Source organism: Ambystoma mexicanum, chromosome 1p (assembly GCF_040938575.1).
Source record: "Ambystoma mexicanum isolate Mex_15411 chromosome 1p, UKY_AmexF1_1, whole genome shotgun sequence".
Classification (NCBI taxonomy): Eukaryota; Metazoa; Chordata; class Amphibia; order Caudata; family Ambystomatidae; genus Ambystoma; species Ambystoma mexicanum.
The window spans coordinates 627,264,335-627,277,925 of record NC_090921.1 but is presented as its reverse complement, the minus strand read 5'-3'; positions in this window follow the sequence as shown (position 1 = coordinate 627,277,925).

Below are 13,591 nucleotides of genomic sequence, written 5' to 3'. Positions count from 1 at the left end.
AGCTCAAACCCAGGTACCAGGAGGTGGACATGGCTCTACCTCCCCACCCAATTAGCCAAAGATCTCTCATCACCCATGCCTTCTGCCATGAAGATTGTCTTTGAACTTGGCCTTGTAAAGTATCCTTGTCTGTGGGAAAATATGGCAGTGCAGGCTCTCACTATCGTTGTTCTAGGACTCCAAGCTCAACTCTATTTCTATTCTTGGCTCACGTGACAGGAGACCATGATTTGGTCCATTTTGCAGCATTTAAATGTCTTAAATGAATAAACCTGCCACTCTTAGTGTTATTTCTCTGCACCTCAGCAAGGGATAATTCATCCTTCGCACATTCACTACTTTCAAGAATAGATAACCGACCTTGGCTGCTTCAGTTTTGATAACAGGCCAGACAGCATCGCAAGACTCTTCCAGGATCTCATCTTATTCTTGCTGCGACACAATTCTCAGCCTTTCCTCTCTATGGGTCCTGCCTTATTAAATTCATGACACAGATGTCCAGCTCCTATACAACAGCGGCTTGGCCTGCCGTCTAATCACTACATATAGCCAGCTTCTATGATGACTTAGTCTACTTGTGTTTCAGCATCTGTACAATTATTGAACAGTTGACTTTCTGCAGCACTTCGCACAGGTGCAATCTTCTTTCCGGATATGAAAGTTTACTTGATTCCTAACTTTGTCATTAGTTTCTGTAAAATTCATGGATTCTCTTCAGCCAGTATTCTCGGGTTGTCACGCATGTCTCTTGTGACGTGACTAGCTTCTTATCTTCGCTCCTTTTGATATTCCTTCAGGGAGTTCCTCCCTCAGATTATCGTCTCTTCAGGGTTACATTCAATAGGGTTTTCTCAGTGGATACCTTCTTTCTAATATCCGTTGCGGTATAGGCACAACTGCTGGTGTCAAACATCATACGATCTCAGTCTTCCAACATAAAGAAGGTAGGGGGCGGGATTTCCTGCAGAGGCATGTAACTGCTCAAATAGGATGGGGCATATATTACACTGTTGTTGCAGAATTGAACACGTATTAAACATGAAACACATTTATTTACAGCAACATTATAAAACAGAATGGAGCATATGTATTACACGGTCTGTGGGCAACATTATAAAACTGAAAAAACACATTTGTGTTGAATGCTGTTTTCGAGAACCCTGGTCTGCAGGAGTTCTAGACACAGCACTTAACCATTAAGCTACAATGATATTATTGTTTGGAATCTCACCAGATTCATACTTAGCCTTTTACAATTGGACATATTAAATTATAGGGCAAGTATGAAATGTATGCACTGTGAAGCACTAAGCCATGGCGGCGTAGTGATTGAATGCTGGTCCTTGAACTCTGGCAGACCAGGCTTTAAGACTGTTGTTTTTTAAATTTTAAACAGTGTATTTTGGTAAACACTCTGTATTCTGGACTATGAAGTCTTAACAGGCATGCCTTTGATCCATGTGGCCTCCTCCTTGGAAACGTTCACCCAATCACTGCATTATTTTAAGAAGGTCTTTTGAGCTGGACTACCAATGGGTTAATAATAGTTGTGCATCGTCCACTGCACATGAGCCAGCACAAACAAGGTTTTCTTTGCAGCTCAAGGGAGTGGCTTGCCACACAGTATCCCATAAAAAACAGCACGTCTCTTACCATCTTTAAGAAACTGCTTAAGACATATCTTTTCGATGAAGGAGAAGTCTAATAGAATCTCTATCTCGTTCTCTTTGTAGTCTTGTGTTTTACGTTGCTACTGTCTCTATTGGGAGTGCTCTGATGCCTATGGGCGATAGGGCGCTATATAAAAAACAGAATAGATAGACAGTACCATTATTCCCTTACTATAGTATGCTTCTTTTAGACTTTGAAAAAGGCGGAATCAAGTCGACACCGCTCCTCTCCAGCCCCTTATTCTCACTTTCCCCAGCTGAAAAAAAAACATATTTAACTTTTTCCCCCTCTGATTCTACAAAACGTACCTCCTCCTTAAACAACTTACAGATCCCCTACTGCCATTCAACCCAAACAAAGAGAGGGGCAGGAGAATGTCTTGTATGTATTGTTATTTGCCACACGTCCCTTGTTATTTGGAAGATGATCATTCAGATTTCCTATTTACTTTGTATTTTGGGACTTGTAGTACAGGACACTTGATGGACAAAAAATAACTACAAGACACAAAATGCAAAAACAAAACAAGAACTGGATGGGCATCTTCCGAATTACATGGAGAAATGTACACACACGCACACCAACACACTGACACTGAAACTCACACTTGACGTGTCACAATGCTCACATACACAGACGGGTGCACTCGCATGTGCACACACTAACACTCACCTTCACGGTGCAAATGTAACTGCACGCACAATCCCTCACACACACCTCCACACCATGTACACATACACACTCACAACAAACACACACACTTTGCATGCACACCCTATCAGATAACATACACACCCTCACACCACACATTCCACCTTACACTGCACATATATTCAAAAAGAGGACTACACCGTCTCTGGGCAACATTATAAAACTGAAAAAATGAAATGATAAAAAAAAATCACATTTATGCTGAACGCTGTCATCAGAGAATCCAGGCCTGCAGGAATTTGAGATGCAGAACTTAATCATTATGCAACAATGATGTTATTGTTTGGATTCTCACAAGTTTTATACCTGGCCTTTTATCATTGACCATATTACATTATAGGTATGAAATGTATGCCCCATGAAACACAAAGAAATTGTGGCATGGTGGTTAAATGCTGGGCTTTGGTCTCTGGCAGACTAATGTTCAAGACTGTATGTATATGTATTTTTATTTAACTGATTTAATTTAATTTCATTTACTTAAAAGAGAAGCAATGCAACTGGGAGGTGGGGAAGTTTGTTGCAGCGGAATCCTGTGATCTTATTTGGCATCAGGGCGTTAGGCATTTAGACATGGCTGCAATGTCAGTCACGTCCAAACATCCCTCGCGCCAAAATAACAGTGCCAGAATGGCTATCGCGCTGAAAAGGGCACACCAAAATGAGCGCTGTGGTGGAATAACCACACCAAATCGGCACGCAGAAATATGACAGCGCCGAAAAGGGGTGTACCGCTAGGAGCACGCTGCTTAACCAAAGTGTGTGGTCCATGGCAAATAAGGTGATCTCACTGCAGATTGCCTAAATACATTGTGATTTCTCAAAGCCTGCAATCCGAAGGCCCCACTAGTGGTCTGGAAGCATTCTAAAAATCTATGGCATAACAAAACCCTTGAAATTCAAGGAAAAAAACTTTAGTTGCAGGGACGTTAATGTGAGAACACAACAAAACCCCTGAAATTCAGCTAAAGCCACCTTAACTTTGCGCCCCCTGTTGCGCTGCCTATGAACAAAATTATGACATCACCGATCACATCACTGATGACATCACTAATAAGATGTTGTATGAGAACACTGATGACATTACAAATCACATAAGTGATGCCATCAGTGGTGACAACACTAATTACATTGAATATAACTGATTACATCAATAATGGAATTAGACACAGCATAATTTATAGGTTAGCTCATGAAACGTTTGATTACCTTAATAACAGTTTGTGTTCTGGACTTGCAATGACAAAGGCAGGGGTCACTGGCCAGCACCAAAGGCCATAACTAGTGGTCGATTTGTGTTAAAAATACCAATATGCATGGTTAAAAGCCATGCCTAGTAGCCCATCACTGTTTTAAAATAGACAGTAGGCAACGTTAAAAGCTGTAGTATTTGGCCATGGCTAAAGGCCATAGGTAGTGCCCATTAATATGCTAAAATATACAGTCGGCAAAGCCAAAGGTCATGGCCACTGGCTAGTATTGTGTTGAAGACCATGGCTAGTGGCTGGTTAGTGTATATTATATACAGGACGCACGGCCGAAGGCCATAGCTACTGGCTGGTTAGTGTTGTATAATACACAGTGGGCACGGCGAAGGCCATCGCTTATTGCATTTTTGTATTTTAAAATATACAATGGACATGGCCAAAAGATGCACAAACTGCTCAAGGGCAGAGGCCATATAGAATATATAGTGGGCACAGCCAAAGATTGTGGCCACTGGCCAGTATTGTGCTAAAGTCCATGGCTAGTGCCTGACCGTGTTTATAATATACAGTGGACAAGGTTGAAAGCTGTATCCACTGGTAAAGGCCACCATCCATGGTTGGTAGCCTGATAGGGTTTTAAAATATTCAGTACACATGGGTGAAGGTTGTGACCACTGTCCATAACTGAAGGCCATGACTAGTGCCCTTTCACGTGTTAAAATATATTTGACCATGCACACTGACCATGGCTGAAGGCCATGATTAATGCCAGTTACTGTTGTAAAATAATTAGTGTTGTCATCAGTGATGTCATCATTGTGGTTATAGGCTGCACAACTTGGGGCGCAAAGTTAAGGTGGGTTTAGCTGAATTTCAGGGGTTTGTTGCGGTAAATTCTGACCTTAGCGTCCCTGCAACTAACGTTTTTTCCTTGAATATATATATATATATTCAGTGGGCAACATTCAAAGCTGTAGTCAGTGGCCATGGCTAAAGGCCATAGCCAATACCTATTAATATGTTAGAATAAATCGTCTGCATAACTCAAAACTGTGGCCAGTGGCTAGTATTATGTTGAAGATCATGGCTAGTGGCTGGTTAGTGTATATGATATAAAGTGGGCACAGCTGAAGGCCATAGCTAGTGGCTGGTTCGTATTGTATAATACACAGTGGGCAGGGCCAAAGGCCATCACTTATTGCATTTTATTATTGTAAAATACATGTGTCCTATGTAAAATACATATGTCCCACATGTGTCCTTTACTTGTGCCCTGAAAGGCAGCCACAATCATGGGAAAATAATTGCACTAGTGTCCAGGATTGCAAACTCTCTTGGCACAATCTGGGAAAATACTCATGACTTACTTTCCCTCTCATCATTTCCCCTCCTCACCCACATGTCTGGCTTTCAACAATACTCTGCCTTACAAAGCTAACTTGAAACGTACACATACCATGGTGTCACTCAAATATATAAATCCTTATAGAACGATGTTATGCAAAAAGTGTACAATAGTGGCATTATTCCCCATCTTGACTGTGAGACTATAAATACCAGAATGCAATTCAGCAAAGGGAAAAATAAATTGTCTCTGAATGCAAAACTTTCAAGGACTGACAGTAGCACAGTTTTAAAAAAAAATGCGGATGCAGTGTGTCATGAGATATTCAGAACTTTGAGAACTCACAGTTTTTTAGGCAATGTGCAGTAAGTTTCAAATGATTTGCCATGGAGCACACACTTTGGTTAAGCAGCGTTCTCTAAGCGATACACCTCTTTTCGGTGCCATCATTTTGGCACGGGCTAATTTGGCATGGGCGTTCGGCCGCAGCACCCATTTCTGCATGCCCTTTTCGGCACGAAAGCCATTCCGGCACCATTATTTTGGCGCAAGGGATGTTTAGACATGGCTGACATTGCAGGCACGTCTAAATGCTATCATGCTAAATAGGATCACAGGACTTCACTGCAACAAACTTCAACACCACAGACGGGGGGCGGGGGGGCACAGACTTTAAATCACTTACAAAATATCGCTGCCTATAATATGTAGCGGCCGTGTAGTTATGGTTAAGTTGCTCAACTCATAGGAAGAGCCCTTTTTGGTGGCTTATAACTTCGCTCCCCCTGGACGAATCCTTACCAACCTTTGCAAAAAAAAGCATATGGCCCACTCTGAATTGCGCCACAAAATTGCAGAGACCATGGTTACAGAAGAGAGAGTGCGGAAATGGGGGTTATGAACTGAGAAAATCTGGTTGGCATAGCCGTGGGATGAAGCTGCCAAATCACAAAAATCTATTTTTCCAAACTCCTCTTACGTACTACCCAATGAGAAGCTCCCTAACAATATTTGTTCCAATTAGCAGCTTTGGAAGAAGCAAGTCTGATGCCCGGCTCCATTTCCCAGCTGCACAGTGATTTCATATTGGGCATTCTGGGGTATTTTTCCACTGACAAGTGGGCTATTTTTGGACTATTTTTTACAGCAGATCTTGCTTTGTCCACGTAAGGCTGCTTTTCTACATCCACCAACCCACCCTGTGCCCACTCTCTCTACCCCACCTCCATTGTCTTTACCCCGACCTAAACCCAACCCCACTCTCTCTACCGGTACCCACCCACCCCACCTCTATTATGTGTGCTGGATGGGTTTTGTGTGGGTTATTTTGAGCTACTTTTGACAAGTCCTCCAGAGGCTGCTTTGCTCTTCATGTTTATTGCTCTGAAAAAACTACCATCACCTACGAACCTCACCCCCACTCTCTCTAGCCTCACCCTACCCCCACCTACCCAAGTCCCACTCTCTTACCTCCGCTCACGCTAAACCCACCCTCTCTACCCCAACCCACCCTACCCCCACCATCTCTACCCCACCCTTTCTAACCCCACCCAATCCCCACCCTCTTTCCCATGGCCCACCCAATCTCCACTCTCTTTACTCCTACCCACCAACCCTACCACCACCCAACCTATCCTCGCCCTCTCTACCCCACCCACCCACCTGCACTCTCTAACCATACCCACCCCTGCTTTCTCTACCCCCACCCATCCTTGCGCTCCCTAACCCCACCCACCCCGCTCTGTCTACCCCTAACTACCTTACCAACACTCTCTGCCCCACTCATCCTACCCCCACACTCTCTACCTCAACCAACCTACCCTCACTCTCTATGCACCAACACAATCTCTACCCCCATCCACCCAACCCCCCACTCTCTCTACGGCACCCACCCTAACCTCACTCTCTACCCGAAAACACCCACCCTACCACCACTCTCTCTACCCCAGCCCAACCACTGTATCTCCAGTCTCTCTACCATACAGCCACTCTCCCTACTCCCAACCACCCTACCTGCACTATCTCTACACCCACCCACCCTACCTATTTGGATTTGCATTTAGTTTGCATGTATTGAACGCTTTACTCCAAAGCGCTATATATAAAAATGATAGTACAATAAAATCAAGATTGATTCAGTTACCAGACATTTTCAGGGAAAGTATTAGCAATGAAGAAGATAGGTCCTTAGATATGTACAGAAAGAAGGGAACACAGTAGTAGAATGGAGAGGGAATGGAAGAGAGTTCCAGTGATAAGGAGGAAGAAGAGAAAGTGAACAAAACAGGATTGGCTACAAGGAGCACGAGGGACTGATAGTAGAAACTGGGATTGAGAACGAAGGGAACAAGTGGCGACGTAGAAGGAGACCAAAGATGACAGATTGTTTGTTTGTTTGTTTGTTTGTTTGTTTGTTTGTTTGTTTATTTGGTATTGCGCGCCAAACCCATCAGGTAGCTGGGCGCAGTAGAGGTCAAGACAACTTAAGCTTAGTTGCAGAAAGTGTACAGAGAGGCGTATAATATACAAAACAGTTGGAGAAGTAAGTACTGCCAGTATGGTTACAGTGGCATACAGACGGAAGCACGGTAAAAGGCATGCAGCAGAGACAGGAATGTGAGGTACCGACAAGGTAAACTAGCAGTCATTTGTTCGTAGCCATTTAATTACATTGAGTCTAAATTTGGGACACGGTTGTTCCTTTCTGAGGTCGTGTGGTAGTGAGTTGGGAGCAAGACCGTAAAGGGACAAACACAATACAAAGAAAGTTACATTTGAGCCGAGAAGAAAAAGATAGCCAGCCAAGCGAAATAGAGTCACCAGGAGATAACTTGTAAAGAAGGCAAATAGAAGCATTGAAAATGGACTTAAGGGGGGCTAGACTAGAATGAGGAAGGCCAAAGAGAATAGTAGAACAGTAAAAAAGATGAGAGAAAATAAGAGTTGAAATCAGGAGTTTGGTAGCACCAAAAGTCAGAAGAAAATAGGCTTTACGAACATTAAAGAGATGGAAGCGGCAAGACCCGGAAATAGTAGAAATTTGAAGGGAAAAGGAGAAGTCTGTGTCCAAGTAGACCAAGGTTACGAGCAGAGCTGGGAAGAGGTAGAGAGGAGTGGGGAAAAGAGAGGAAGGGGGGAGGAGAAGGAGGGAATAGTAGTGGCAGGGAAGAAAAAAATTTCAGTTTTAGACGAGTTTAGAACAAGAATGTGAACTGACATCCAACATTTTATAACAAAGGGGAAATGGGGGATGGGCACTACAGGTTAAACTATAGTTCACATTTTTAGTGTCATGCAAATCGGACATTTTCAGTATTAAATGTTGCTTCTGGTGCCAAAGGGTATAGTCTCTGGCCCTGAGGAGACTCAATATGCTCTAGTTCCACCAAATCTGCTGTTGCCAACAGGTAACCCATCTGCACTCTCTGTGGACTGATGTCCTGCTAAGTTACTCACATTCTCAGATGTGTGTTTGTGTAGATCCAAATTCAATGTTTATCACACGTATATATCAAAAAACAAGTTTTAGCCAAGAGGGCTTACATGTAGTAAACTAAAATGCATTGTTGATTGGGTTTGTCCACACCCAACAACCTTAATCTTAACCGCAAAATTATATTTATATGTTCACGTCTGCTCATAGAACTCTTTACAAATCCAGAGAAGGGTGTCAGCCATTTCTCCACAACATAAATCAACAAAAATGTATTGGGTCTCATTAGGACCCAGGCGGAGTGGGTTTCCGCCAGCGCTAATCGCGGCGGACCCGTCCGCCGTACTACGAGTTCCCTTAGCGCCATGGAGGTTTTCTCCGCCTGGTTTTACCAGGCGGAGAAAACCATGGCGCTACGGGACCTCGTTGTTAATTACGCCACCGTATTTTACGGTGGCGTAATTAACTCCTTCCCCACTCCCATTATACCCTATGGGGCAAGAATGGGAATGGGGAAGGGCAGAATGGGGATTGGGGATTTACCGCTCCGCCGAGGTCGGAATGGGGCGGTAAATCCGCCAACCCCCATGGCGCTATCGACGGCTTTCCGCCGTGCTTCGCGGTGCATTTAGCACCGCGAAATCCGCCTGGGTCCTAATGAGGCCCATTGTGTCTTAACAGTATTGTCCTATGATGATGGATTCAATATCCGAAACGCGTCGGCAATTATGTTAAACAAATTGGAGTTGATTGTTTATAGAAAAAAATACTGTTTGATTGCAACATTGTGGCTCTTTCCAAGATACCCGCTTGCCATTTTATCAAGATATGGGAGGGGCGTTTTTATTATTGTGAACAGTTAATGAAAAAGTGACAGGAGTGAGCTCGATTTGATCTATGTATAAGTTAAGCGTGTAAAATCTGACAGTGTATCATGTGCCTGAGTATTTTTGGCTTTATTGTTGCAGTCCACCTGATGAAGGTGAAGATTTGGGGCCCTGGAATTTACAGAAAGAACCATGATTGTACACCTAGTCATCACGAAAATGCAAGTTTTTAAAATTAGTGGTTGATGTCATACACAATAGAAGTCTACTCATTAAAAAATTGGGGAATAAACAAAGTGTGTTGCTACACGGGGGTAGAGAATGCTTGCAGAACTGATTGCACTGTGTGGCGTTCATTGGAGGCAGGATTCTTACCAAGATTAAAGTCTATGCACACGCAGAAATATTAGTTGCTGGTACACTGGATTTCAGATGTGCAAGGAGTCCGTAGCAATTTTAACGATGACCCCAGCCGTCTCTACAAAAGCAACAGTAGTTCTGAATGTGTGATCACCCGATTGGTCCAAAGAAAACTTCTTACCCCAGGTCAGGTTTTGGCGAGATTGCAGATAGCCATGTTCAACAATACAGGAATATGTATCTTCGGCTTGTGGCTTCACCAGGATGTATTTCAGCACTTGGAAAGTCCAGTTCCGCCCGAAGATGAGCTCAGAAGATTGCATTTGCCCAGGGAAAGGCTGCCCATTCTTCAGAAAAGACACTAGCTTCAGCCGGGAAAAACCCTTTCAGGAAACAGAGTAGACGGTTCTCTTGGCCCAGAACCACTGGTGCCTCTATATAAAACTGGACCTCTGGAAACACTGTAGAGAAACAAATATGCAAATGAGACCATGTTAGCAGAATGTTAGAGTTGTACAATGCTCAATAATTGCCTTACACATTGAATGAAAGTATTCTGTAATAGAGAGCAACATTTGTATATATATATATTCAGTGAAAAAACTTTGTTAAAGGGACGTTATGGTTAAGTTGCGCTACTAAAAACCTATGAAATTCAGTGAAAGTTTTTTTCACTGAATTTCATAGGTTTTTAGTAGCGCAACTTAACCATAACGTCCCTTTAACAAAGTTTTTTCACTGAATTTCATAGTTTTTTAGTAGCACAACTTAACAATAATGACTTTGACTTTATATACATGTCATATGGAACTGAGTAGATCTCTTCTTATGAACTTGATGTCCGCGAACTTATTTAATCTTCGCGGACATGTTCGGAGAACAGTACCACTACCTAAAAACTGTAGGGGGGTGGTGGGGTATGTTTGATTGTTATATCATAATATAGGAACATTTAACTAATTCAAAAAGCAGCACACAAACACATTATATATAGTAATACATAAGAAATGTAACCCATATATGTAACACACTAACCATTCATTTAAATACAATATGTTCTGAAATGGAATATACCACAAGAAGATAAATTGGCTTCCAACATAATTACCTCACAGACACAACAGAACTGAGAACAAGACCAGACCCACTGAATACATAGGACTTATCTTACCAGAAATAGTAAGTGTACTTCATTTTACTCATATATTTATAAACTTTCTGTATTAGATTAAAAAATATATTATCTTTTTTTTTTTTTCTCACAGAAATGTCTAGTACTCTGGAATGGCTAGAGGACAATTTCCCACATGAAGAAATGTCACAAGATAGTGAAACTAATGGTAAACACTTTATAATATAAACCATTTATTTATTATTTTTTTTATATACATTTAACATATATATTATTTTTTTGTACAGAGCATACCAAAATAGAAAAAACTTCAGAAAACCCTGTTATGGATAACAGTCTTCACAATATAGAAGAAAAAATGGATGTATTGTTGGCTAATTTTAATAATTTAAAAACTTTTGTAGAAAATAATTTCAAACCAAAAACCTCGTACCATTGCCCCACATGTACTTGTCCCTCCTCACCATATCCCAGTCAATTATCCCCAAACCCTCTCCATAATCCAAAACGTTTTGATGAGACTTCCATCCCTTCTTCACCTAATACCAATCATGTTGAAACCCCAAATTCTCCTGTTTTTGTTTCTGTGTCTGCCTCACCTTCTCTGTCATAAATTATTAATATATGTTAAATAAAGTTTAATTTTTATATTGTATTGTGAATAGTTTCCATTTTTTTTTTTTAAAAACAATAAAAGTGTCCGCGGACAGTGCGAGTGTTCTGAAATGTTCGTACATAAACGAAAATGGAGGTGTCCTGAAGAACACCACACCTGTTCGTAATGTTCGCTATCAACTTAAAACTGTCCTAAGAACACAATTGGTGTCCTGAAATGTTCGTAAATAAACGAAAATGATGTGTCCTGAACAACAGTACAACTGTTCGTAGTGTTCGCTAGCAACATGAAACTGTACTAAGAACACACGCGGTGTCCTGAATTGTTCGTAAACAAACAAAAATTAAAGTGTCCTAAAGAACACTATACCTGTCCGGTACTGTTCGCTAGCAAGTTCAAACTGTTCTAAGAACGCTATTGGTGTCCTGAAATGTTCGTACGTAAACGAAAATGGAGGTGTCCTGAAGAACACTATACCTGTTCGTAGTGTTCGCTACCCAATTGAAACTGTTCTAAGAACACAATTGGTGTCCTGAAATGTTCGTACACAAACGAAATTACACGTGTCCTGAAGAACACTATATCTGTCCTTACTGTTCGCTACCAAGTTTAAACTGTTCTAAGAACACACGCGGTGTCCTGAAATGTTCGTTTCACGTGTGACGCACTTTTAATTACTTCAGAACCCGAACAGTGTCCGTAGGTCATCAATGCGCATGCGCTAACCAATCTCCGTGCACTTGGTGTCCTGCGGACAGGCGCTTCCTTCGCGGACTAGTTCGCGAACGGATCATATGACCGCGCCCACGCTCATCGTGTGTCCTGAAAAGCGGACACTGTTCGTGTCCCCGAACAATTTAAAAGTACATTTTCAGTTAATCCATAATATTTTTCAATAAAATCTCACCATGGCACAAGTCCCACATAGCAATCTTGAGTTTCTATATACCTTTTGAAACTTTCTGATCCTTTTTTTGTGTTCGATCTGTCCACGGACAATACGCATGTCCGCGAACCGCGCACAAGCACCCCTATAAAATACCACGCCCAAGAGCTTATTCCGATTGTGTTTCTGGCTATTCTTCAGAACACAGTGATTTTTGCTGCCACCTGCAGACTACACCATCATCAAGATGGCATCCTTGGCTGCTAAACTGCCACTTGGTGCTGCACCTGCTTCAGATCCTGTCACCACAAGGACCACCTCTGTGGGACAGCGTCTTCCTCAAGCTGCCTCACAGGCCATACAGAATGCTGATGACCCTTACCTTTCGAGGGTCACAGTTGTATGTATGTACTGTGACACAGTACTCTGCAGGGGGGAGCGACTTTCGAGTGCTTTTGAGACTATCGTCTCAGAGCACGAGAAGACCTGCTCACTACCCAAATAAAACCCATTCTATATCTTCCTCTCTCAGCTCGCCCTTTCTTATCCCTGTGGTTGGTGTCCCCCCCTTTACCCTCCTTTACCCTCCTCTCCTAGTGTGTCGTGTCTGAAAAACCAAAAAAAATACATAATTACAAAAATCAAAAAATAATAAGGCTCTTTTCAGAGCCGCCTTTCCCAGTTAAAAAATAGAAGTGAAAATAAATGAAGCAGGGTTCTTTGTATTTTTTAGAAGTCCGCGGACAGTTCGCGAACATTAAAAAAATTGTGTTGCTACTCCATCACAAACATTGTAATTTTCTCTGGAAAGAAGTGGTGGCTCTGAAAAGAGCCTTTGGGTGGTGTTTGTAAGTCAAAAATTGTAAATGCTTAACATCTACTTCAAAATCGTTGTTGTAATTCCAAAAAAGGTCGCAATGCATTTTGTACATTTCTCAGAAAAATCTGATTGCCAGCATAAGTAAGATGGACTCCATCTCTGCGAAAAATGTATGTACTACAAAACATAATATTTTCATTGTGAAAAGAAGACATGCCAAAATCTCTTAGAAAGGCACAAACAGCCTTATTAACATTGCGCCTTGCTTTTTCCATTTGTGGACCAAATGAAGAAGAACAAAGCCACATTTGTCTCTGCGCAATCCGTGAAAATATCACTTGAGAATTAGGAAACATGTCCACAACCTTCCTAAGTCCTTCTTTCATAGCAAATTGCAAAAAAATTCCAGTCACATGTCCTAAACTGTTCCCTCCACAATGAATTACAATTATGTCTGGATGTTGCTCTGTCTCCAAAGTAGCACAGAGAGGTAGCAAGTCCAACCACTTCATTCCACGTACTCCATGCCAGTGTACTTCCACATGTGGGAATCCAAGATCTACAGCTACTCCACAGCTTTCT